Below are 26,510 nucleotides of genomic sequence, written 5' to 3' on the forward strand. Positions count from 1 at the left end.
ATATAAATATGTGGTCAAGGAAGAACGTAAATAGGAACAGGAGGGGTAAGAATAAGAGTTGTCAATGTGTTTAACCCTTTAAATCCCATGGTAGCACAAGTAATCCACAACATTTGCGTCTTTATCAAGTATGTAAATCTACTATGATGCAGTCAATCATTGTATAAACTTCCTTGTGTACTCATTGTGCTTGTCTATAAGCCTTCTTGAAATTAAGATATAGTAACTATTGAAAAACAATCTAGCAACTATTGAAACAATCAAAAACTTTTTTCAACGAATTCTAACTTTTGAGGCCATGGGGAACAACTTTCCTTTCAAAAGCTTTTTTGTTGTTCAAATACTAAAAAAAAAAAAAATGGGAAGTGACGGATTAATTATTCATTATCTAGTTTAATTAATTATCGATTGTCTTCGGTTGAAAATGAGTGGATTTTGAAATGTATTTTAGTTTATTTACAAAGTATGATCAAATGTACAAACGTCCCATGTTCTGCTTACTTACGTTTTAATGTCAAATGTCAAGCCTTGTTGAAACGCAAAATTTGACCAATCAGATCTGAGAATAATGTAATAAACATTTGTAGTTCAACGTCAACCATGCGGTCGTGGTTTTGTACTCAACCCTTCTGATTTTTAATCACTTCCGAGATGTGTCAGGTCAAGGTAAAGTGAAACTAGTAATTGTTTAATATTACATATTTGTTTTTGTTTCTTATCACGACTTTACCCCTTTTTCCTTTAAAAATGATTTCTGGCTACGCCACTGCATTTTAGAAAAATAATGCACAAAAAAAATTACAATTTAACGTCCTCAGACTAAAAAAAATTTTTTTTTCTTGATTCGATTATCCGGAGAATTCGATTATCCGGAGTGAAAAAAAATCGATACTCCTGATAATCGAGTCCGCCCTGTATAACGTCAATATCGCGAAAATAGCAAACAGTATATATGGATCCCTTACACAAAATTTTATACCGACAATCGATTGCCCGTCCCTAAAAACATCCGAGCGTAAATTTTCATCCCAATCCGATGAATAAAAACGTCAATATCACAAAAATATTGAAAAGTTAATATGGACGACCCCTTTTGCCGACCCCTGAACCCAAATTCAATACCTGAAATCGGTTCCTTATCTTTTGAAACCCTCATGTGCAAAATTTCATCATGATCCGACGAAAAATAACGTCAATAACGTGAAAACAATATTAGTCTTGTATGGACGACCCCCTTTAACCCTCCAAAGCCGTTCGGGTCAATATGACCCGAAGCGCACATTTCAAACATCTTTATCATCATTCCAATATACTGATGAACTGGTAGTTTTGACAGACCAAGTATGTTCTATGAAAATAATTATCAAATTAACGCCAAAAAACTAAAATTTGAGTTTTTAAAATCGGTTCATTAAGAAATGAAATACAGCTAAGCAAAGCCAAAACTGGATGTCGTTTTTTTAAAGTAAGACTTTTTTCTACCGGAAGATCTGTCATAGCGGTAAAAACTTTCATTGGACCCCAACATATTTATACATTGTCGGATAGATGGATTCTTGACGATTTCAAACATCAATGAAATAATTAAATACAGAAAAGCTGTCAGAAGTTATGAGTATTTGAAAAATAAAATTGATTTTTCAGACTTTTAACTTTCTGAACCAGTTTCTGAAAACCTAGTAATACATATCGACTTTATTTTGAAATGTTGAGTAATTAGAATAAATTACCTACACAATGAATATAATATCATCAAAATCGGTCAACATTTACAGCCAGGAGAACGAAATCAAATTACAACGCATATTTCCCCGAAACGGATATTTAGCGAACGGCTTTGGAAGGTTAAGCCTAGTCCACACTAGGAGACGGTTCGTCTCGAGACGGTCTCAGCGTCTCCCATTTTATTCGGGAGACACTGAGACCGTCTCAGGTTTCCAACAACAACAACAGACAACAAAGTTCGTCTCATAACAAAAATCGCAGTTCATGTTGCCTAGTGTGGACTAGGCTTTAGAAGGAGTCATCCGAAATTCTGAAAACATTTTTCATCATTCCTGGTCCCAATGAGCATCCATGCCAAATTTCAGCTCTCTAGCCCTTAAGACGGCTGAGCCTATAGAGGACAAACAAACAAACCCACAGAAATTCACTTCCATCTGTACCGTTGAGCCGTCAACACGTACGCCGGAGCATCGTATCGTTGCTGTGTACCTGCAGGAACATTTTTACATTATTTATTTTTTCCTTACCTGTTTTTCAATCAGCACTTTTCAGTGCTAAAATTATTTTTATTTTCTTTTATTCATATTTTTCTCTTTTCTTTCCAGCATGGGGAAGTCATCGGCCGGTTCAAGGGCCGGAAGAAAACGGATTGCCGAACCTAATTCAGGTCCATCCCCCAAAAAAGTTGAAATTTTCAATTCATTCGATGTCCTTCATAACATCGGTGATGAGGAAAAACTAATCCAATTGACGTTCAATGAAGCCAATCGAAATCGATCGAAACCAATCGAAAACGATCAAGCTCGGAGGCAGGATTCGTTTCGAACGATTTCTATTACACTATCACACATGCAGTTGATAACTGTCAAAAACAGCTGTTTGGGTTTGTTTTTGACTAACTCCAGTGCAAATGAAAGTGTAGTAAACCGGTGGAGCGTCGGTTGTGCTGTGCCAGTGGTGCTGTGCCGGTGGAACTGTGCCGGTGGCGCTGAGTTATAGTGGTGTGATGGGTGTCAATCGGATCAGTTGCTGCAGCTGCTCATGAATTAGCGCAAATGTTATGAAAATGAGAGTGGTGTCAGGAGAGTTCATGTTGTTTCGGTGGTGCGGTGCTGGTGGTATAGGTCGATGCTGTTTTGGTGTTGCTGCGTTGGTGTCGGTGTCAGTCGGTGCACTAGCTACAGTTGCACAAGAATTGTGATGACCCACCGAAGAAAATGGGAAAATTAAATTAAATTAAAATGTCAAATAAAATATAAAATGTATCCACTGTATTTTATTTCATAATATCATGATTACATGTTTTAACAATAATAATTATTTTCCTATAGCAAAATTTTTTCGCTTTTTTGCCTTCCTTGTCCCTTAAAATTGCTCTTAATTTTAAACACAATTTCTTTTTAGTATTCTAATTTAGTTCGAGTCGAACAACAAACTTGCTAAACTAAAACTGAACGAAGCTGGCAAACAAACAAGTATTAGTGAATGACTGTTCAATCAACAGCCAAATAGAAATCGATCGAAGTCAATTGGAAAAACAGCTGATCAACTGTCAATCCATTTCAATTGATTTCGATTGGGTTTCGTTGAACACACCTACAGTTAACGCCAGAAAACCATCAAAATTACTCTGGCAACGGAAAAAGGGAGAGTAACATCCCCAACATCACTACCTTACCACAATTCCGAAAGATCGAATCCTTACGCATCAACCCTATTGATTCAGACACTCGCCCTTACGCTGAAGTCACTATTCTTGGCCAAACTTTACGAGGTTTACTGGACAGTGGTGCAACTTGTTCCTTAATTGGCGGTGACCTTACAAATATTTCGAGCGATCTGGGCTTAACGAAATACCCAGTTAAAGGAGAAATACGAACGGTAGACAACTTGCCTCATAAAGTATCGTATTTTGCATATCTTCCTATTGCTTACAACAACAAGACATAATACAGGAAAACTAGGCCCCACGAACATTTACCAGCACTCCATAGATACTGGAGATGCAGCGCCCTTTAAACAGAAATATTATCCCATGGCAAAATTTGTATTGGACGATTTGAACAAAGAAGTAGATCGCATGCTGAAATTGAACGTCATAAGAGGAGGCTATGTGTTGCCCATGGAATAACGCGACAGTGGCCGTCAAAAAGAAAGATGGATGAGACTTTGTTTAGACGCTAGAAAACTCAACTCAATCATCGTTCAGGAAGCCTATCCTATTCCACACATAGCGTCCATCATGAATAACTAGAGTGGATCCAAGTTCCTCTCATCCATAGATCTGGAATCAGCATTTTGGCAAATACCTTTGGAGCCTTTGTCTAGACAAAAAACTGCCTTCACAATTCCCCAGCGTGGCCACTACCAGTTCAAGGTCGTACCGTTTGGGCTATCAACGACAAGCTAGGCCCTTTCACGCGTCATGAATCACATCTTCATCGATATAGAACCACGAGTTTTTGTTTATCTACCTCATACTTGCCATTTAAAGGAGATCGCTCAGAGATTGAGCAAGGCGGGATTGACTATCAACTCAAAAAAGTTAATTTTCTGTAGGAAAAGTCTAAAAAACCTTGGATATATTCTAGACGAAAAGGGCTGGCATGTAGACGATTCCAAAGTCGATGCAATCAGTAAATTTCCAACACCTTCTTCTAAAAACAGGTTCAACGTTTTATCGGTATGTGCGGATGGTATCGACGGTTTATACGAAATTTTTCGGAAACAGCAGTTCCCTTGACAGAGCTCACGCGGGCTAAATCGAGATTTAAATGGTCCGAAGACTGCGAAAAAGCGTTTCAAACTCTAAAGAATCAGCTAACATCGGCCTCTGTTCTCACAACACCAGATTATTCAAAACCATTCGCAGTAGCGTGTGATGCCAGTGACGTAGCAATAGGAGCTGTACTCACCCAGGAATCTAGCAAAGGAGAACAAGTCGTCTGCTATTTCTCACAAAAACTATCTCCCGCAGAAAGGAAATATTTCGTTACTCAGCGTGAATGTCTTGCTGTCATAAGATCTATAGAAAAAATCCGCGGATATCTAGAGGGAAGTCATTTTACCGTCCTCTGTGATCATTCCAGTCTGCTGTATCTCAAGACCATAAAGAATCCGACTCCGTTTCTAGCTCGGTGGATCCTGAGGTTGAATGCCTACACTGAACAAAATCGGGCTATAAGGTTTATTGGGAATTTTAGTATTTTTGCACTAAAGGAAAATCCAATACTTTTTACGAATGCACGGTCGAAATAGGGGTGATAAATTTTATAGGAAATTTCAATAAATTTTAAAGTGCGCCATGATGATATAATTTACTATAAAAAGAAGTAAAATTAACAGTACATAGATGTAATAAAAATGTCGTAGTTCAATTTATTCTTAAATTTAAGTTTGTTTTTTCATTGCAGCGTAAATAAATGACATCATTGAGATTCATTATACAAATTTTATTGATAGAAGATTAATCCCGTCTAAAAAAAATACATCCATCTCTGGTCTCTGTTTTCCGAATTTTCCGTTAAAATCAATTGAACATGTAATTTGGAGCATTTTCTGGATTCGGTTTTTGTTCTCAGCCGTTCTGTTGAAGTATGAGGATTCATCTCGCCATCTCATAATCCGTTTTTATTCATCATCTGAAATCGACAATAATTGTAATATCACCACTACTCGTTGAAAATGCATGTATGTTAATTTTCAAAACTTACCGATTAAAAGCTTTCTGTATTCGCGAAGGTACAGGTCCGGAAGGTCTTCTGGTCCGGGTTACTCCAGTGTCAGAAAGGATATCAATCAAAGAGCCAAATCTCGCTGGGAGTTGAATGAAGGAACTCCAGTATTGAACTTCTTTTAGTTGTAGCTTAATTATTCTCCTTATGCTGATGTTGTATGATGAACATTTTGATCTTCCAGCTGATCAAAATTTTGCACCCACAAGTAACTCTGGCCAGATGTCAAATTTAAATTGTTATGATCCTTCCGTTTAATTCAGATGAAAGCTGGAAAAAATAAATTCAATAAAAACGATATTTTAAATTTAATTGAAAGGTTATGATTACTTACATACTCAAAACATTTTGGATTAATTTTTTTCTCCCTAGTTTGATTCTTCGCCGCTTAAGGATTTTTTTTTTTGATTCCGCACTGTGGAGTCTTAGAACGGCCCGTTCTCATGGCTCATTCTAGACTGATTCTGTTGACACGCACGCACCAATCTGATGCACAAACTAATTATCTTAGAAACACACATTTCCGTTCTATTTTGTTGCATTTTATGTTTACCAGCAGGACTTAATTCCTCCAAGTCAAAACAAGTACCGAAACTTAACGAACAAAGGTACTGGATTTTCCTATACATTTCAAAAAGCGCTACAAGCTTATAAGATTCATTGAATTTTCTAGTACTTTTTACTGGGTACTGTCGGATATCTACAAACTTGTAAAAAGTATTGGGTTTAGTAATATTTTTTACTGAATATACCATTAGTATCTATCAAACAGTAAAATCATAAAAATTATTAAAATGGAACTATACATTTTATAGTCCGATTTGGTTCAGTGTAATCGTTCGATATCAAGTATAGAAAAGGAAGTGCAAATATAGTCCCTGACTGTCTTAGCAGAATTTATTCGATCAATGCGGTCTCTTCTACAATTTCACCCATCACAACTGACTCATGGTACACCGAGCTGTGGTATTCAAAATAGCTTAACTCTATTTTTGGGGATTAGAGGGGGGTAGGGTAGGACATCAAACGAGCGGAAAACTGATATATAATGCATTGCGGGTTCAAGCGAGCCGGAGTCGGCAAATTTGAAATCAAGGATAGGGTACTCAGATATCTTTTCAGGATTCTTAATTTGTTTTGGAGGGAGTGAGATGAGTGAAACCTATCCAAACCAGTGGTAACAGACCCCTTGGTTGTGCTGCAATTATTGTTGATGAGTTAAGCATGAACAATATTTGAATGTGCGATCGAGACTTCCCGTACCGCTTCGGGTCGAAAGACCTATCAGCCACTGGTGGGTTAAACATACATACATACACATACATACATACATAATCTGCTCTGTCAAGTCTGACAGAGACGGAGTATATCATGAGTCTGCCCATTGTACCCATGGACCCAGAGTAGCAAACTGGGGGGACGCGGTGGCTCGCCGTGCCTTGGAATACAATCCGTAAACCGGGATTTACCACCTGTGGTTACCAACTAAAAAAAAAAAAAATCTGCTCTGTGACGTAGTTCCACCTCCCCGTGGTGCAGAGTGGAAACGTGTCTGCAAGTCCGGCGTATTGCAGATGTACGGCCAAGAGAACTACACCAAATCCACTAGAGGCTGTCGACGGGTCTGCCAAACCCGCGCGGAAGAAGTGGTGCACCCGGGTACTTAGGTACCAGTACAGTGTGCGTTATAGTCCAACTCGCTTTCGGGGGGTCATGACCCTGATATGCGGACGTGACCGGAGGGAGAGCGATCGCCAACTCGTTTTGCGCTTCGGTGGGTATAGACCCGACTCGCAAAACGAGTAGATGCGCAAAGTGGTGGCCAATGGTGGGCCGATCACTTGGGACGTGTTTTACACGTCAGTGTCTGAGAGGCACGGTTTGCCGGAGGTGTCAGGGTTCGACACGCGTTTCGGGAATTGTTGCGCCTGAACCGCGAGTGTGACCTGATGAAGGCGGTCTATAGCTCGATCTGCGCTTCGGGTGAGTAAAGCGCCCGACTTGATGATCGAGTAGATGCGCTGAGTGGTGACTTGTGACTGGTGACACTATTTGTGAGTTCGGAGGAGTCTGAGTCCTACACGTGGCTTAGGGAGCTTACCCCCCTTACCCGCGTGTTTGAACAGAGAAAGTGTCGTCGACAACTCACTTTGTGTTTCCGGATTTCCTGGACTGGATTCACAAAGTAAGTAGTTGCGCTGCGTGGGGCCCTGTCGGGTCCTAACTCGTCTGAGGAGGGGTTGCGCATCGAGTTGGGTTAGAATGAGGTATTTCTGACAGAGGATTCGGAAACGAGTATTGCCTTGGAGCGCACTAGCACGAATTGACCTCCCACTATTGAAGCAAAGTGTGTCAAACAGTTCGAGGTGGGAACAAAGGTCAGTGGCCCCAGGTGGACTTTATGGCGTAGGGGGTACAGTGTTCCTTAGCATTGTATCATGAGTCGTCCAATTGCACCCATGGACCCAGAGTAGCAAACTGGGGGGACGCGGTGGCTCGTCGCGCCTTGGTATGCAATCCGTAAATTAGATTTACCACCTGGGTTAACATCTAATAAAAAAATACATACATAATCTTGGGCGGTCAGGGTGATATTTAAATGAAATATGAACTTCTTGGCGAGTGTTGCATAAGTAGCGCATATGCGTAAATTAGACACCCCCTGCCGAAGTATTGCCTTAGGGCAGGTACCGGTTTGGGAAATTGTCTGAGGCCCCGGTGGAGTTTAGGGCGTATGTATATACGGATGAGTATACACGGCACTCGACGTGCATTGGGCCAATTCGTAAAATTCCTTCTTTGAATTTACCAAAAAAAAAAACATAAAATATGCATCTAACTACTGTTTTAATTTTTCTTGTTTTTTCGTGCAATTTTTGTGCTAATTGTTAAACAAAACCTTAAAATTTCTCCTACGGCAACTAAGGCTTTACGTCAGGCATGTCAAACTCGTTAAGGTGTGCGGGCCGCATTATAAATTTTCTTTGACGTAGAGGGCCGCAGCCAAAATCAGTTAGAAAACTTAACATATTAGTTTCGCGGAGATTGGATACAATACAATGGAATATAGTTATAATTAAACGTGGAATGCTTTTAATATTTAACATTCTTTTATTATAATGCATCTATTGTCCTGATGCTTGACATCTTTTCTGAGTCTTACTGACTTATTTGTAACTGACACTTTCATTATTGGTCATAAATTTTTATCAGATTATCTCGAACGAAGAGGAGTTTTTGTAGCTTTCATTATGGAAAAAAAACTGCTCAAATAGATAGATACTTGCAAACATAGCAAGAATTCTGGTAACAAATTTCCGTAACTCAACGCAGCGTTTAGGCAAATAGCTGCAAAATTTTGGTACAGCCACTTCAATGTATTTCGCTTTTAATAATGAATCGCACCGCAGCTCTATCATCTCTAGTTGCAAATTTTCAGCAACATTTTCAGGAGCAAACGAAAATGGAGATACAAACAACGAAAATTCTTGCTCGTATGAATAAAAGTCACGAAAACGGCTTTTGTGTGCATCTTGTAAGGATTCTAGGGGAAGTACGTATTTACCAAATGATGTTTTCTTTGGAAGTTTGGTTGATCCATAACCGTAACTTCGCTTGAAATTTTTTTACATCGTCTCATGAAGCTATGATATTTTTTTCTTATCCTTGAAGTTTTAAGTTCAAATCTTGCAGGTGGCCAGTGAGATCAACGGCAAATGCCAAATCCTGAACCCAGTCGTCTGCTTGAAAATGTTCAACAGGTTCACCTTTCATTTCAAAAAATAATATTATTTCCTCTCGTAGCAAGAAAGCCAGCGTACTTCTGTGTAGTAGGAAACACAATCGAATTCATGTCTAATGTCTTCCAAAAATGTCGAAAATTGGCGATGCTTCAAGCCACGGGCACGGGACAGATAAAATTTATAATATCTGAAACTGGGTTAAGCACATGTTGGAACTTTTATTGCATTAAGTTGAAAACGTTACATTTAACTTTAGTTTTTTGCAGTGATATGTTACATTAAAATCAGTGGGGTTTTTTTTGTCACAATTTAAGACGGGGCTACGCGGGCCGCATTGACCAAAGCCGCGGGCCGCATGCGGCCCGCAAACCCCCAGTTTGACATGCCTGCTTTACGTCGAAACAATACATTTTTCGAATCGGTTTTCCTTACGAAACGTTTGTTGAACAATTTTAACACCATGATTTTGGGAAAAAAAATACAATTCATACACAACCAGAGAAAATATCGGATCGTGAAACGACTGGTCAGCTCTCCCCTCCTACCTTATTGTTGTACATAAGTCTGCTGTAAGATTTGTATGGAAATTTCAAATTTCTCTATTTGTATGCCTCCGTAAACTTTCTTTGGTTGATTTAACTGCCAAAAATAGCAATATTTTTTTTTGGAAAATTCAGGACTCAATAAATTAATCCTGAATTAGCGAACGTGTTTTAATTTGTTCGGAAAATGGAAATTTTCATTGAAAAATCATCGGAGATGTGCTCAAACTTATTTTTATTATTTTTCAAATATTTTTTGGTTCTTCAAATATTTTTCAGGTAAACAAAAACCAATCCTAACTTGTACCCCAGAAATGATATTCGATGTAAAACAAAAAGCTCAAAATAAAAATTTAAACTTATTTAAGTGTTTTGATTGCTTATTTGCAACCGTAGGATGAAAACCAAAAATCGCAATTAACTTTATTGCATAGCCAATAAGTTTGTTGATTTATATAACCTTCGCCAAAACATGTCATGAAAATATTGAAAGCTGCAGCAAGCAAGGCTGCAATTTTACAAAACTTTTCAATGGATTCCGTTTTTTTTTTATTTTGAAATGGTTATAACTTTTTTTGTGAAATACTTTGCTTCTTCTCATGTTGGCAAAAAATGAAGCTTAAGAATAGGTAAAATAGACAAACTTCATTTCAAGCATATTTGAATATGCTTCATATGCAAAAGAAAAAAAGTTTCCATATAGAATGCCATACTAAATTTGACACGTTCATTGATTACAAGCAACTGAAAAAATCATCGAAGTTTCTTTTAATATGACTTGTTTTTTGCGTAATAAGTAAATATTTACGTTAAACTATTAATTTTAGTAATTTCTGAGCTCTAATTAACTGTTTTCTACTCAGAGTTTTCCTATTTTATGCACTCAATAAAGATTTTCAATAATTCAACCTCTATTCGAAGATACTTCATATTTCCATAAATGAGATTATTAAATTCGTTGAAAAACATATCTATTAGACTGCCCCAAATTTGTATGGGAAATTTAAAACCTGTGAAATGTTAGAAGCTGCAGGCTAAAATTGATCCTGGGCCTAGTACAAGATCCCATGCCAAATTTGGGCTAGATCGGACCACGGGAAGGGGTCACTCAACGAGCCTGAAGTTTGTATGAGATTTTGAGACATTTTGTTCGAGAGGAACATGAAAAACCAGTTTTTCGTCAATAACTTTTGTCTCCTTCGACCGATTTCTTTCAAAAATAGGGTTTCTTTAAGCCTAAATTATGACAAATATTTCATCAGAAGGTTGCATTTCAATTAAAGTTAGGACAAAAGAGTTATTAAGCTTCAAAAATTGGGCTAACTTTTTTAAGGGGGATATTCATCACTTTTTTAATGATGCGACTGAATGTCCGACCAGGACACTTAATGTGAAATACATGCCGTTTCGTCAAATAATGACCGATTTTAACCATTGTTGTTGCGCTCGATTGTAATTTTTAATGTTTTTCTAATATTTGAGTTTGGATGATATTCACTTGAAAGTTCGGATAGAAGTAAGGGCGGAAAAAAGCTTGACAGTTTAAAAAAAAAATTGCATAACCACAGGGACTTAGGAACATGACTGGATGATTTGTGATGCCAATAAAAAAAAAAGTTTTTCATCAATAAATTTTGTTCCCGCCGGTCGATTTCTTTCAAAAACAATTTTTTTAAAGCTTAAATTATGAAAAATATTTCATCCGAAAACTGCATTTCGACAAGAGTTAAGATAAAAAAAAGTTATTAGGCTTCAAAAATGGGCTAACCTTTTTACGGCTGTATTCATTACATATTATTACAGCGACCAAAGTTATTGATGAAAAACAGGTTTTTCATGTTTCTTCCGAGCAAAATGTCTCAAAATCCCATACAAACTTCAGGCTCATTGAGTGACCCCTTCCCGTAACGATCTGGCCCAAATTTGGTATGAGATCTTGTACTAGGATTAGAATTAATTTTAGCCTGCAGCTCATAACATTTCACAGGTTTTGAATTTCCCATACAAATTTGGGGCAGTCTATTGTACATATTTCCGCCTTTGGGCGGGGTTTATGTTTCATCTTTTCTACCTAACTCAGGAACAATTTTTTTTCTCAAAATTCCGCAAAGCAAAGAGGGAAATCTCGACCGTTATTGAAAGATTTGCAAAGATAACGATGACCGAAATTTTCATCTTTGAACCAACTGTTCCTATTTTGGTACTGAACTGGATCCTTTCATTGGACCTAGATCTAAAATTACTATAAAACGTATAATTTTTAGAAAATAAATCAACAAATTCACTAAAAATGAAATCGTTAATCACATATTTTTATCAACGAATAAAATACTTAAATTTCTGTTATGAATATCTCAAACACTTTTACTCCTTGTCAGCTCTATCAGCTTGCTTTGTTTGATGAATCTACGACTCATCTTCTCTGTGTTAGGAAATCTGCAATATTTTTCAAATCAGCATTTGCTTTTTGAATAACAAGCTCTAAGTTATTTCCACTCCAGTAGGAGACTGAATCATCCGCAAAAAGCTTAAGACGACCGTACTGTAAGCATTGTTTCATGTCATTTATGTACAGTATAAATAACAATGGACCCAAGACACTTCCTTGTGGGACACCTAAGTTATTTTCTCTGTATCGCGAGTAAGATGAAACAAATTTTGTTCTTTGCATTCTGTTATCCAAATAATTTTCAATCCATTTAAGAACCGTACTATTGATACCAACTCTCACTAGTACATCGATCAGCAATATCCGATCAATCGTTTCAAATGCAATCTTAAAATCCAGAAACACAGCAATTGTGTAGCTACCATTTTCAATATTGATCTTCCAGTTTCGAAGTATCAAATTAACAGCAGATTCTGTTGAATGTTGTTTCTTAAATCCAGACTGCTGTGCAATAAGTATTTCTTGCGACTCAATAAAGTTTAAAAACTGTTTTTTTTACTGCTAATTCTAGCACTTTTTCTTGGATTTCCAACATATTTATAGGACGGAATAACGTTTCCTCTAGTGCATTTTTTTTTCTGTTTTTCAATTGGAATTGTTGAACACTTCCACGAATCAGGTACTATCCCTGTTTGAAGACTTGTGTTTATAGCATCTCGTAACGGACTCGCTAGTACTGTTAAAGAATCTTTAAAAACTCTTAGGGAAACATTTTCAATACCCGCCGTTGGTTTCATACTGTTCACTATTTCAAAGAACTCTTGGCTATTTAATGGTTCAAAAGTGCGAAAATCTCCGCCGTTGTACGTTATCTGATTTAAGCAGCCATTAGAGCTAGCTGGAATACTGTCATGACTTTCCATGACACTATCGATAAAGAAGTCATTAAACTTATCTGCAATATCAGATTCATCTGTGATTTCAACACCGCGAAACGAGATTCAGTTAGATTTGGCACCACTTGGATTTATGAAGCTTTTTTTTTTTTGGTTTCGATTATAGTCGTTATATCATCTTTATGGGCATTCGCGATTTTATCAACGTTGCAGTTGGCGGATCGTTATTGAAAAACTTATCCGGTACAACTGTGTTCGATGTTTACTCTTGGGCTCGAACTCTCGGACATCGGCTCAGGAGACAACAGACTTGCCAACTAAGCTATATCACAAGCTCAGATTCATTAATCGTTTTATCGACTTCCATAATAACTTTCCATTCGTTTTGTTTCTCTCTAGCTTTTCTTGGATAGATTGGTTTTTCGCTCCTTTGATTTTTCGCGAGTATTCATTTCTTACAACTTTATAATTACGCCAACTTCTTTCACATTTAGTTCTTAAAAAATGTTAATAAAGCTTATCTCTTCGTTTTTTATCTCACTAAGACTACTAGAGTAGCAAATGGTACTACTAGTACCATTTAGTACCGGTGTTTGACGAACACTTTTCCGCTTTACTAGTGCATTAACACTATTTTTTAATAATAGATCGAAACGTCTTACCAACTCATTAAAGTCTGCGCATCTCAGGGTTGGCAAACCTACATCAAGAAGTTGACGTAATTTGTTGCTTTTATACCGACTCCAGTCATTAACTATTTGATGTGTTTCGGGTATGACAGCTTTAGTAGGTCCTAACTCCGCAAAAATATTTATTGACTTATGGTCTGATACGCGATAATCTGGAATGATAGTCGCTTCAGCTCTGTCCACATTTGTGAAAACCAGGTCTATTCTAGTACTGCTGGAAACCGTTATACGCACACCAAAAAATTAATAAAATTACATGTGACAGAAACGCTTGAACACCTAATTGTTTCTTGATCTAATCAAAATCGGACTTAATTTGACATCACTTATGGCGTATTTTTTTTTTGATTCCGGATTTGGCTCTGGAACCGTCAGAATAAAAAAGCGAGTTTCGGGTTTCGAGTTATTCCATACGTAGGTGTGCGTGAGAACGAGCGCAATGTTTACATGCAGCTGTCATTTTGTTCTCCCTTCTGGATTTCTTCATTCGGTTCTTCAAATCCGGATTGCCGTTTTTCGTGTCCGAATTGCACTGGACAGCAGATAGTACGATTTTGCTTGGCTGAGAGGTTCAAAATCGCGGCAATTATCATTTTCCCGTTCATTATTTAAACTGTTTTGCTTTCAGCCAAAAACAGCTGTTTAATGTTTTGACAACAACGTTGAGAGTATTCTGTACCAACACGTGAAAAGGATTTATCTCCAAAAGTAAACAAAAACCATTTTCAGTACCTCGCGATAGGCCAACACTTGCACTACTTAACGGTAAAACCCTTTTGAGAAAATAATATTCCGTTACATTAAAAACTCAATTTGAGTAAAGGATCTATAAACATTCTTAAACCAGAACTGCCATTACATGGATATACACCCTTTACTCCGAAACCATTTTTCGCTACTACTCCGCCAACAAACTCAAAATAATCAATTTAACTCTTTATTCAACATAATTACATAGTGACAAATGAATGCGAGCTTGTAACTTAAGCTAAAAATAAGAAAATAGCAAAGGGTGTATAAACAGGTTAGACAAAATGTTACGTGAAGTAGGTTCTATCTACGATAGCGCGTTATTTTTTCGTGAAAATTGATATTTCTCTATTCCAACATATAGAGGATGCTTCTAAAAATCGTTTGTCTTTCATAAAAATTAAAAATTTCAAGTTATTTTTAATTAGCGATTTGAAATAGGTTGTATTTTTTTCAAACTCGTTTTTCTCAATACGCCATCATGGATATAGATCCTTTTTGTGTGTTGGTAAATATTTGACACTTTTTTCAAAATAAAAACATAGTTGCAAATAAACGCGAGCTTAAAACTAAAGCTAGAAATGAGAAAATAGCAAAGGGTGTATAAACAAGGGAGATAAAATATTACGTGAGCTAGGTTCTATCTACGATAGCACTTTGTTTTTTCATGAAAATTGATATTCCTCTATTCCAACATATAGAGGATGCTCCTAAAAATCGTTAAGCTATCATAAAAATCAAAAATCTCAAGTAATTTTTAATTAGCGATTTAAAATAGGTTGTATATTTTTCAAACGCGTTTTTCTCGATGCGCCATATATGGAGATAGATCCTTTTCACGTGTTTGTACAGTATTGGTGAACTTCTCGCAAAACTGACTTTTTTCTCAGGGCGACTCCGTCCCTTTTTCGAGCGAACCTAGGTTGCCTCTCGAGCAATAAATAAGCACGATGACAGCAGTTAGAGCGAACCTAGGTTGCCTCTAGTTTGCCTCCAGGTGAAAAAAAATACGGTATTATAATCTAAACCTCACACACTTTTAAACAAATATCTTTAGCTTGATTGTGTGTGTTTTTGCTTTCATTCTCAAGTTGACAAATTCAAGTACGGTTGATAGTAAATAAACATATTTGATTTCGTCAATCAATTTCCCTAGCCATTCCATGTTTCATATTCAGTCAAGTAACAAAAAAGTGACGTTAATTTACGCGCGCCTGGCATCCCAGTTACTTAACCATCCCAAAAGGAAACGTCAAAAATACGGGTTTGTTTTGTCGTTGTTTTTGTTTGCTCCTGGAATGTTTCGGTTCCGTTTACCGGGAATGTTTGTGATTGCGATTAATTCGGTGTACATATCTCAGTTTATCAATTACCTTTATATTCAAATTGAATATTACCAAGCCGGATTTCAGACGAATGCTTTTTGCGTGTCGCTCTGCTTTCACGTCATAACAATAAACAACAAAAGCATTCTCCCGGAATTCGGAAAAACGGAATCGAAAAGTTACGATTACGGAAGTGGAATTGAACGACCATCCTGAAGAATACTGGAAAGACTATCAGGAACCTAGAAAAACAGTTATGTTACACTCGCATAAGTTTTATTTTACATAAAAGACAAATTTGCTTTTCTAGGGGACCACCCATATTTTGTGTGAAGACTAACACTATCCAGCATAGGGCACGAAAGGCACCTTCCAAGTTTTAACCACAAACTCCTTCAGCCAAGCATGGAAGAATGACATCAATTGACTCAAGGCCAGATCCGGGAAAACAGGAATGCAATTGTGATCCGGGAGAACAGGCATGGCTAATTGTGCGGTCGCTGTTGGAAATATCTCGTTACTCATCATATTACCTCCTACCGGTGAGTTAACATAAAACATTGTGTTAGTGGCGTAAATATAGTTTCGCAAGCCTTAAAGCTTCTAGTATTCACTGCTATACTTCCAAATATTAGGCTTATGTATCAAACAATGTAAATTTTTAAATTGTTTCTAAATTACAAATAAGTGCCACAAATAGGTTTTCCGAAATATTCCAGTGCTATGTGGAACACATACGTATGTGTGAAATGTTTCATTGAAAACGCCTTAAAATAGGCAGGAAATGATCATTTAAACTTTATTCTTCTATTCTACTTTCCGGCGTTTAAAAAGGTTACAATTTTGATTTTTTTTTGATAGATATTTTTTTTAAATTGTATATTTTAAATTGTAACCTGATTTTTCTCAGCCAACGTCTTAAATGGTATGCTTTATCGATGACCCATCACTTTTATCAACACAACGAAGATTTTGAATTAATGTTCATTTTTTCCATGGATTGCCATTCCACAGATGCACAATACTGTGAAGCATTCTCTGCCCATCAAACTGACCGACGAAGCACAGCACCCAAGCCCTTTTGGTAAAATCAAAATTTTGAAATCAAAACACTTGTATTTCAAAATCTTTTTAACCTTTTAGATTTGCTACAAGTTAAATTTGCATCAAGTGCATCCAAGAAATTTTGTCCGGAGAAATCTTGCCATTGGTGGTTGTATTGGATTTACGCGAGATGATGTTTCAACCAATGTGGAGCACCGGTTGCTGCTGGTTGCGTTGGATCGACGTGAAGTGTTTAGTCAAAGCAACTGAGCTATTGGATTTGCCCGGAATTTTGACAGCATTTCGGTTCCGGAGATTGAGATATACAGTGAGCGAAATAAGAATAGCACCACTATGTGTTTTGCTTGTTAAAATATGAATGATTGAATATCACCAAAATTTTCTTCCACAAATTGTTTTGAATTGTTTAACGGATAAATCAAGCATAAGTTTACTTTTTTTGGACGTTGCAATTGACGTCGAGGACCAAAACTATGGAAAAAGGGTGCGAAATAAGAATAGCACCACTTGTGTTTTTCAACAAAAACAAGATAATTTCTAAAAATTGACCGTGTAGAAGTGAATAATAATGCTTCTACGAATTATTTGAATAAATAACTGTATTTTAAGGAGTTTTCTAGAATTTCAATGATTTTCAAAGGTTTTAAAAGGGGGTTTTAAAAGATGTTCCTCTAGCGTTTAGGAATTTGATACTTGAGCTAAAATATTTTATCAAACTGCTTTATTTCTTCATTATCATTCATTAGTATGGTGCAAATTGACGAAACATAGATTTGAGGCTGAATTTGAATAAAAAAAACAGGCTTGAATTCAAAAATCCATATGTTTTTAAATAGTCAAACGCTATTTCTCTGGTTTCAAGTCGTAGACGGCAGCACTATCTTGGGATTAAACCGAATTGATGCCCATTTTCGAATATTTGGGAATAATTCAGGTGTGCTGGATGATTTTGGTTAAGAAATAAGTACTTGGTACCGTGTGACCACCTTGGAAATTCTAAGATCACAATATCAAAAAATAAGAATTTCATCAATGACCCATAAAAGTGAATTTCTTGGACCGATAATCAGAATAATTTTGTACTTTCCGAAGGAGCTTGATGAACCAGATAACTAGCAGTATTATTGGTATGATTTGAAATTGAATCGGAAGTTGAGATGAGCAGATAATTTGGCGGTGGTATATTCTTGTGCTGGCGATTTTTTTTGCAAATCCGGGAAAGATTTCTGCAGCGTGAACTCCAACAAAACTGTGTTGGAAAACTTCCTCGAAATGATGAATATGGGCCTAAATAAACCGGAAAAATCAATATTGAGACTTAATTTGGTTTTAACTGCAATATAGTGCTGCCATCTGTGACTTGAAACCGGAAAAAGTGTTGTTTACTGAAAAAAATCTAAGTTTGTGAATTCCAATCTGTTTTTTTCTGATTTAAAATAAACCTTAAATGTTTGATTCATCATTTCACGTCATTTTAATGAAGAAAGTAAGTAGTTTGGTACAGAATTACAGCTCAAATATCAAATTCCTTAGTTCTAGAAGAGCATCTCTTAAAACACCATTATAAAACCTTTGAAAATTTTTGGGATTCTAAAAAACTCCTTAAAATGCAGTTATCCATTCAAATAATTCGTAGAAGCATTATTATTCACTTTTACACAGTAAATTTTTAGAAATTATCTTGTTTTAGTTGAAAAACACAAGTGATGCTATTCTTATTTCGCACCCTTTTTTCATATTTTTGGTCCTCAACGCCAATTGCAACGTCCAAAAAAAGTAAACTTATGCTTGATCTATCCGTTAAACAATTCAAAACAATTTATAGAAGAAAATTTTGGTGATATTCAAACATTCACATTTCAACAAGCAAAACACATAGTGGTGCTATTCTTATTTCGCTCACTGTAGAAACCAGAGTTAGGCCCGCTAGGATCGATGGTGTGAGTAACGATTAACTTTTGTCTTTATTTCCCTACCCTGTGAGCTTTTCTTAAACCAACAAATACCATTGTTTTTTCAATCATATAAAAATCCAATGTTCACAAGCATTTATCATAGGAGATGAAAATGTAAATCTCCTATAAACAATAACATTGTGCGGGATCGAAAATTTACATGTAATAACATGGGTGGAAAGCTATCGTGCTCTACGTGTTATGATACTTATATCATGAAATTTTACATGGAATAAACGCTCAGCAGGTCCTAGTAGAATAAGGAATTAGGTTAAATGCACACCTTTGAGAGAATACTGGACCAAAAAGTTATAAACAAATAAGTCGAAATGCAATATTATTTTTGTATTCAGAGGAACTAGGTCTTGGGTATGTGCTTGAATCACACACACACACACACACACACACACGCGCGCACACACAAAAGGATTGACAACATTCAATGGAATTTGTTTCTTAGAAATAGATTTACAATACATGTTTGCGTTTCAATTGAAATTCAATTCATTTTCTTAACGGTTCTGCATTCTATTGTTAAACAAAAACGAATAAAACTTATTTATAATGCGAACCAGGCTTTATGTATTAAAAAAATTATGATGACATAGCTACACTATTGCTTTCCAGAAAATTTCTTTTTTGGAAATAACATTATTCCCTGGTGAGATTGATAGTACGTTAAGTTTATATTTCGCATAAAGAGGTTTGTTGACTTCATTTGAATTATATACTATTAATAGCTCAGAAATTGTATTGCGTTGTGTAAAGTTTTGGTAGCGTAAGCTTTAGAGACATAAATTTGAAGAGGAATAAAATGTATAGCATTTATTTCTCTTAAAATTTTTGTTTTCGAATGCTTCTGTTACCAAAATATTACACAACGCAATATGATTTCCGTAGTGATGCAAATTTATGTCAAAAAAGATGCTTTCCTTTTGTGCATCCTTCTGGACAGAAATTTGCATCATTAGTGATATAATATTATGTTGAATGAGTCATATAATTAAAGTCTGATTATTTATGGCTTCAAGCGTTTCTGTCTTTCGGTAGTGTAATTTTATGTCAAATATGATGCTTCAATTTTGTGCATCCAATTTGACATAAATTTACACCAAAAAATTAATAGTGTGCGGGTGTCTGCGGTGACAATTTTTCGAAAACCATATGTCTCCATAACACGTTTCAAGTCTTGGCACTCTGCTTCTTTATTGAAATTTATATTAAAATCGCGACAAAAAATGTTATCAATTTCCCCTTCAACTATTTCCTTAAGCCAATGATTCTCAAGAATATCCAGGAAGCGAAGATTGCTTGCGCTCGGTGAATGATAAATTCCTCTAACGACTGTTCGTTTTTTTCTATCATTCATTTTTGCTGCTAGAAACCAATTCATCTCTATGTTAACTCTAAGCAAAATGTCGATTTTGTATATGTTCCAAACAAACATTGAGACTCCTCCAGTATGCCTTGAATGAGAGAAACAATGTATCGTAGTGTAACCATTTATGTCCAAAGAATTTGAATTTGAGTGTTCAGTCAAGTGAGTTTCAACTAAAACTGCAACCACTGGTTTCAGTTCCTGGATCAATATGTAATCAATGTGTAATATATACATATATTAATGGGATGATTGTGTCCAAGAATAGAAACATTGAAGTAAAACTTAAATAAATCACTTTTCATCTATATATATAAAAAGTAATTTCTGTGGGTTTGTTTGTTTGTTTGTTTGTTTGTCCTCTATAGGCTCAGCCGTTTTAAGACCTAGAGAGCTGAAATTTGGCATGAATGCTCATTAGGACCAGGAATGATGAAAAATGTTCTCAGAATTCCGGTTGACCCCTTCTGAAGGGGGTCGTCCATACAAGACAAATATTGTTTTCGCGTTTTTCACGTTATTTTTCATCGGATCGTGATGAAAATTTGCACATGAGGGTTTTGAGAGATGGGAAATCGATTTCAGGTATGGAATTTTGGGTCAGGGATCGGCAAAAGGGGTCGCCCATATTAACTTTTCAATATTTTTGTGATATTGACGTTAGTCTACATCGGATTGAGCTAAAAATTTGCGCTCGGATGGTTTTTGGGAACGGGCAATCGATTGCCGGTATCAAATTTTGTGTAAGGGGCCAGTCAAAGGGGTCGTCCTTATTCACTGTTCAGTATTTTTGTGATACTGACGTTATTATACATCGGATTCAGATGAAAATTGGTACACGAGAGTTTTGAATGATGTGCAAACGATTGCAGGTATCAAATTTTGTGTAAAGGACTGGCAAAAGGTGTCATCCATGCTACCTTTTCAATTTTTTTGTGATATTGATGTTGTTATACATCGGATTGCAGTGTTCGGCATCGCTAACTGAAAAATTAGCGCCGCTAATTAGATCGCTAACGCATTCAAAGTTAGCGATCGCTAATTAAATTCGCTAAATGTTCCGAAAAAGTTATCGCTTTGAGCTTAAAGCGCTAATCGCTAACTGTTGACCAACATAAAGGCCGAAACAAATATCAAATTCTTCTTTTGTCATGCCATTCCCTCCTTCGATTTTTCAACCTCCAAGGGGGAATGAATGAAGGTTCAAGTATTTTATTTAAAATTAGATAAATTGATCGAATTCTCAAACCATTATGAGTAAAACAAAAACTGTCAAAGATGGGAATTTTAACAAATCTCTGTGTTCTACAATTAAAAAAAAATGAATTTACGAACAATTACAAGAGCAATAGAACAGAATGCTGAAGATGGGAGCTATATCTTTTTTTTATTTAAATTTTGGTTAAAAATTTACTCGATTCATCAGTTTTGTGCAAAGTAGATAGTATGCAATTTCGTTGTGAACAATCTTTTGTGCAATTCATTTCATTTTGTTGTTTTTGCATTATTTTAAACTATAATCATTGAAAATCTTTAAACTGTTCACCCCTTTTCAAACTTGCAGGAGCATTATCAAACGTAAACATTCATACAATTTTTATTTGAACTTAAAACGATCGCGAAGGTTATAATGGTGATTTTATATTATTTGTAATGAACTGATCTGTAAAATCTCTAAAAAAACTGTAAAGTAAACATCTCAACCATTTGAAAACAAATGCTGATAAAGTTTGTTAAAAATAGTTTTATATTGTTGAACACTTTTTACTGTTAACTTCTTCTGTAAATGATATGCGAAAAAAAAAGTGCTAAAAAAGAGAAAAATACACTAAAAACATCTTTTCTATCACTCCAACTAATCCAATTAAGCAATCAGAACGATGCCCAATGTCACCTTAACTTGATTAAAGACAAAAATTCTATTCTGTCACTTATAATTCTAGAGATTGATAAAAATATATGGGAGTAGCAGTCGAGTGAAACAAGTTAGTTCGGGTTTACGAGTGAGCTTTCTACTGACTGATAGACTGTAGCATTCCAATCTGCAGTTCCGCTTTGGTCAGGCACCCTCATCTAAAATCACATTCCAAAACACACTAAACACACTAGCGAAAACACCCCGAGCGAAAAACCCGGAGCGTCAGCAACAAAATACCCGAGCGTCAGCTGAAAACTCCAAGAGGTGCGAAGCTATAAAAAAGGCGGAGACGCCGCCGGCCGGCTTCATATAGTTTTTGGGCCTTCTCCCGTGCGGTCGATAGTCGGACCGATAAAAGTGTGTGCTGCTGTTTGTTTGTGCGACCACTACTGCCACTTCGACCAAAGTTGTTTGCCGTGCAGTTCCCGGTAATCGTCGTGTGAGACGTTCGGAGGCCGTTCGCCACCCAAGGCGCTGGGTCCAGCACGAGGCACGGGATCGAGGAGCGTGGGAGCGATCAGGGTGTTGAACCCATTCCACCCACTTAGCCCGCTACACGCGGAAACGGCAATTTTCATTGCCACCATCTGGATAAGCGAAAGAGGCCAGATAGGAGCTTTGATCGCTCTCGCCAGCCGGAGCAGGTTTACGAAAAAGGCCACGTAAGTCCGAAACCAATAATTTGAGATGTGCGAAACTTAAATCAGCCGTTGGTTCTCTTCAGAACACCAGTGGCCTTTTTGCATTGCTCTGATTTGGAGGATTTTTTCGAGTCCGGTTCAGCCGACGGCAGCCAATCCTGACGATCCGGTTGTTACCGTGAGCGCTCACGTGGTGTTTGTTTTTATTGGCCAAAATTAGGAATTTGTAAAACACTATCCCAAAATTGCAAATTAAAGGGTGTAAAATTCAAGCTGAACTTGTGTCATTAACAAGCTGCGGATCCACGACTTCCCGCTAGCCGCCGGGCATCTTAACGAAGTGTTGGCAAATCTTTTAAAAAGGTTTGGCGCTTAAGCCAACAGTTTTTTTTAAGCCTTGTTTAGCTGATTGAACCTTTCTTTTTGCAACCTTAAAACGTTACAAGACATACTCGCAAAGCTTGCCGTTAGCACGAAGATGACCAGCCGATCAGAAGCTTTTATATTTGTTGACTTTTCTGTTCCATTTATTTCAGTTCAAGCTTTATACACTGATAGAAAATCACAGTCAATGTCATTCGTGCTTTCAGAAGATTTGCAGCACTGCACTTGAACTTTTGGATCTTGTTGACCAATCCTGTATGAGTGCAATCGACAAAAAAATCGAGTAGATTCGGTTGAAATGACTGAAATACTGCGTAAGCAGCCAAATCATGTGCTAAGCTGTGCAACGATTGGCAAATCGCCCTACTACTGAATCAAAGCAATCAAAAAATTCTAAAAACCTTCTAAAGGTACCTACTTAAAACGTATTTGGATCGAACAGCTTGGAGGCCATTTTCACTCTAATATTTGTTGTGAGCAGGGTTCAACAAAACGCACTCTTTTAGCGGGCCACAGACTACACAACATTTGTACAAATGCGATGAAATTCGATGAAATTTTGTCGCTGTAAACACGATTTGCATAGTGTTTGGCAATGCTTGAATGAGCGCTCAAACGATCGGGATCGAAATATTTTGTACAAACCATTCTCCCAGCCGGGGTGGAGATGGTTTTTTTTGTTGCTGTTGCTGTTTTCTCCAGCAATCGTTTGTGTTCGCGTGAAATATGTTTGTATAGTGTGTGGGCGAGCATAGATCAAACAATCGTCGTGGAATCATCGAATTTGAAATCCTTTTCCCTCGTTCTCGTCGACGAGATGCACTATCCGAAATCTGCGCGAGCGGCCGAGTCAAACAGGTACGGCTAGCTCTCGCGCGTCCTAATCGAGCGGCGGGTGAGGCCTCTCTTTTGGCTCAAAGAACAGCACGCAGCGGCCCACAATGCAGCGCGCGGCGGCTCTCCGAATGGTCCGAGGCGGCCCTCTTTTCTTCACCGGGCGGCGCGCACGGGCTCGAGTGAGGGCCTTGTGTTTCGTTCGTGTTTCTGTTTGCAGTGCCGATTGAGAAATCTGTGTGTATGATTTTATCAACAAGATAGTTGAAACATATGTAAGCGCGCAATGGGATTTGGCGGAGGGTTATAAGAATTAATGTAGGAGGTTAACGTTACCCATTAGTAATAGTACTAGTGGTAACTATTATTAGTGGCTAGCATATATTCAAAATTCATTTTAACAATCCTTGTGTAAGGCTCTTTCATTTGGCGTTTTTGCGAAATTTTACTTTTGCATAGTAAATTTTTCATAGTTTCTAGTGCTGGTAACTACTACTTGTGGCTAGAATATGTTTAACATTCATTTTAACAATCCTTGTGTAAAGCTCTTTAATTTGGCGTTTTTCGCGAAATTTTACTATTTCATGGTAAATTTTTATTATTATAATATTTATTCATCGAACATTTTGTTTAAATGAATTAGAATATAGAACAAACATCAATCAGATAGAAATCAATAGACTGGACTGGCGAACACGACGTATAAAACGACTAGCTGGTTCATTGAACTGGTGCAGATGTTCAGCGTCCTGGAATACTCGCATCATCGCACTCAATGGCTTATTATAGCCGTAGAATGTTCGGTGGCTCGATTTGATAGTAACGAGTGAGATCGTAAGGTCCTTAATGGTGCACTAAAGCATGGGTGGCCAACATTTTCAACAGGGGGGCCAAATTTCAGAAAAGAGATTGGCTGGCGGGCCAAAAAGTTCTAGAGTATTAAAAAAACTGATTTTTGAAAACGCGATAAAAATATTTGCTTAGGTCACATCGAGGAAAAATTAAGCTTGCCAGATGGCCCGGTTTTATCCGGGTTTGCCCGTATATTTATCACAAAATTTGGAAAAAAATCCGGTCCGGCTTATGGTTGCCTGGATTTCATTGACAAATGCTCGGATTTATCCATCTTTTTTGCAAAACCGTACAAAAAAAATCAAATTGTATTGTAAAAATTTATTATTTATGCTTCCAAAACGAGAATTTTTGATTAAGTTTTATAAAAATAATCATGAATGGAAGACTAAAATACGATTTAAAATCAAAAACAAAATTTCAAGTCTTTTTTTTATTGATTTGTTATTGATATTGCCTGGAGTTTTGGTCGACAATTTTAAAATCAAATGCCCGGATTTTAAAGGTTTTTAGATGAAAAAAGTCCGGATTTATCCGGCCCGGATACGTGCTGAAAAAATTCTGGCAACTTCAGTATAGATTCATCTTAATGAGTCGTTTTTTTGCATATTTTTATAAATTTTGCTCCATTTGAAAAATATTATAAATGTTACGGAATACGAAAATAGTTATACCTCCCAACTTATGTATATACGTCAATTTTTTTTTAAGAAATTTGAAATCTCATCGGTTTATTCATCCCAGAAAAGTCAAATGATGTTACTAGAAAGGACATAAAGTCAACTTTATGGTCTCCAAATATAAAAAAAAATTAACGTCCATTTTCCAAAGTTTTGAAGTTTACTGTTTTTCTTTAAAAAAAAATTGACTGACAAATAAAAAAAAACGAAGAATAGTATTGTTAAAAAAAAGTAGCATTCACAAGCTTCTGACGTTTCAACGAACTCTAGCTATATCATAAATAATATTGATTTTTCAAAGTACGGACCTCAACCTCAACTCAATCCAACTTTTTCCAAAGTAAAGCCTTCTATGAACAGGATGATTACGAATTTGAACCTTTTTTAATCATTGCACCAAATGAAGTCAACTTTTGCAAAAAAAAAACACCGGTTATAGTTGAATTTTACTTCCCAACTTTAAATTCTGTCTAGTTTTTCATGATTAATGTTCATAAATACAGAGCAAGATGCCATTTAAAATTTATTTGTATTTGGTTCAATTTTCATAAATATACTTTTTTTCTGTTAAAGCTTTGCAAGCAATATCAAATTGAAAAATTTACATAGCAAACTTTCGATATCTTGCATAATTTGCAAAACTTATTGAATTTGGAAGGATGAACGACGTTGTTGAAGTAGAATTCATGTTACGAATGGTTGAAGTTGTTGTAAATTTATAATTTTAATTATGATGTTGATATGCTTCGATGATTTGTTACGATTTTTAAACGACCCTATTATTTTTCAGAGGCTTTCTAAACTCCTCAATATTAAAACTTGAGTCCGCTTGAATGCTCTTCATACCAATGATATGTAGTCACCAAAACCCAATCAGGAAACATGGAAAAATGTGTGGTTAAGTTGACAGATCATGTGTCAAATACCTTTTTTGATAAATTAAAAATTTGTTATTGTTCCTAATAGTTTTTTTTTTAACAGTGACGGTAACTTTTTTTGTAAAATTTTAT

General features: G+C 36.5%; 1 protein-coding gene and 1 long non-coding RNA gene across 4 annotated transcripts in view; one reads left to right on the plus strand and one right to left on the minus strand.

The window, feature by feature from the left end:
* Positions 1-26,510, minus strand: part of LOC129749953 (uncharacterized) — a 157,931-nt gene that overhangs the window by 24,027 nt on the left and 107,394 nt on the right. The window lies entirely within an intron of this gene.
* On the plus strand, positions 16,124-17,077 carry LOC129749996 (uncharacterized). The gene is made up of 3 exons (XR_008738244.1): positions 16,124-16,335; positions 16,808-16,877; positions 16,937-17,077. It is a non-coding gene; the product is annotated as an uncharacterized LOC129749996 (long non-coding RNA).

This window comes from Uranotaenia lowii, chromosome 1 (assembly GCF_029784155.1).
Source record: "Uranotaenia lowii strain MFRU-FL chromosome 1, ASM2978415v1, whole genome shotgun sequence".
In the NCBI taxonomy this organism is placed as follows: domain Eukaryota; kingdom Metazoa; phylum Arthropoda; class Insecta; order Diptera; family Culicidae; genus Uranotaenia; species Uranotaenia lowii.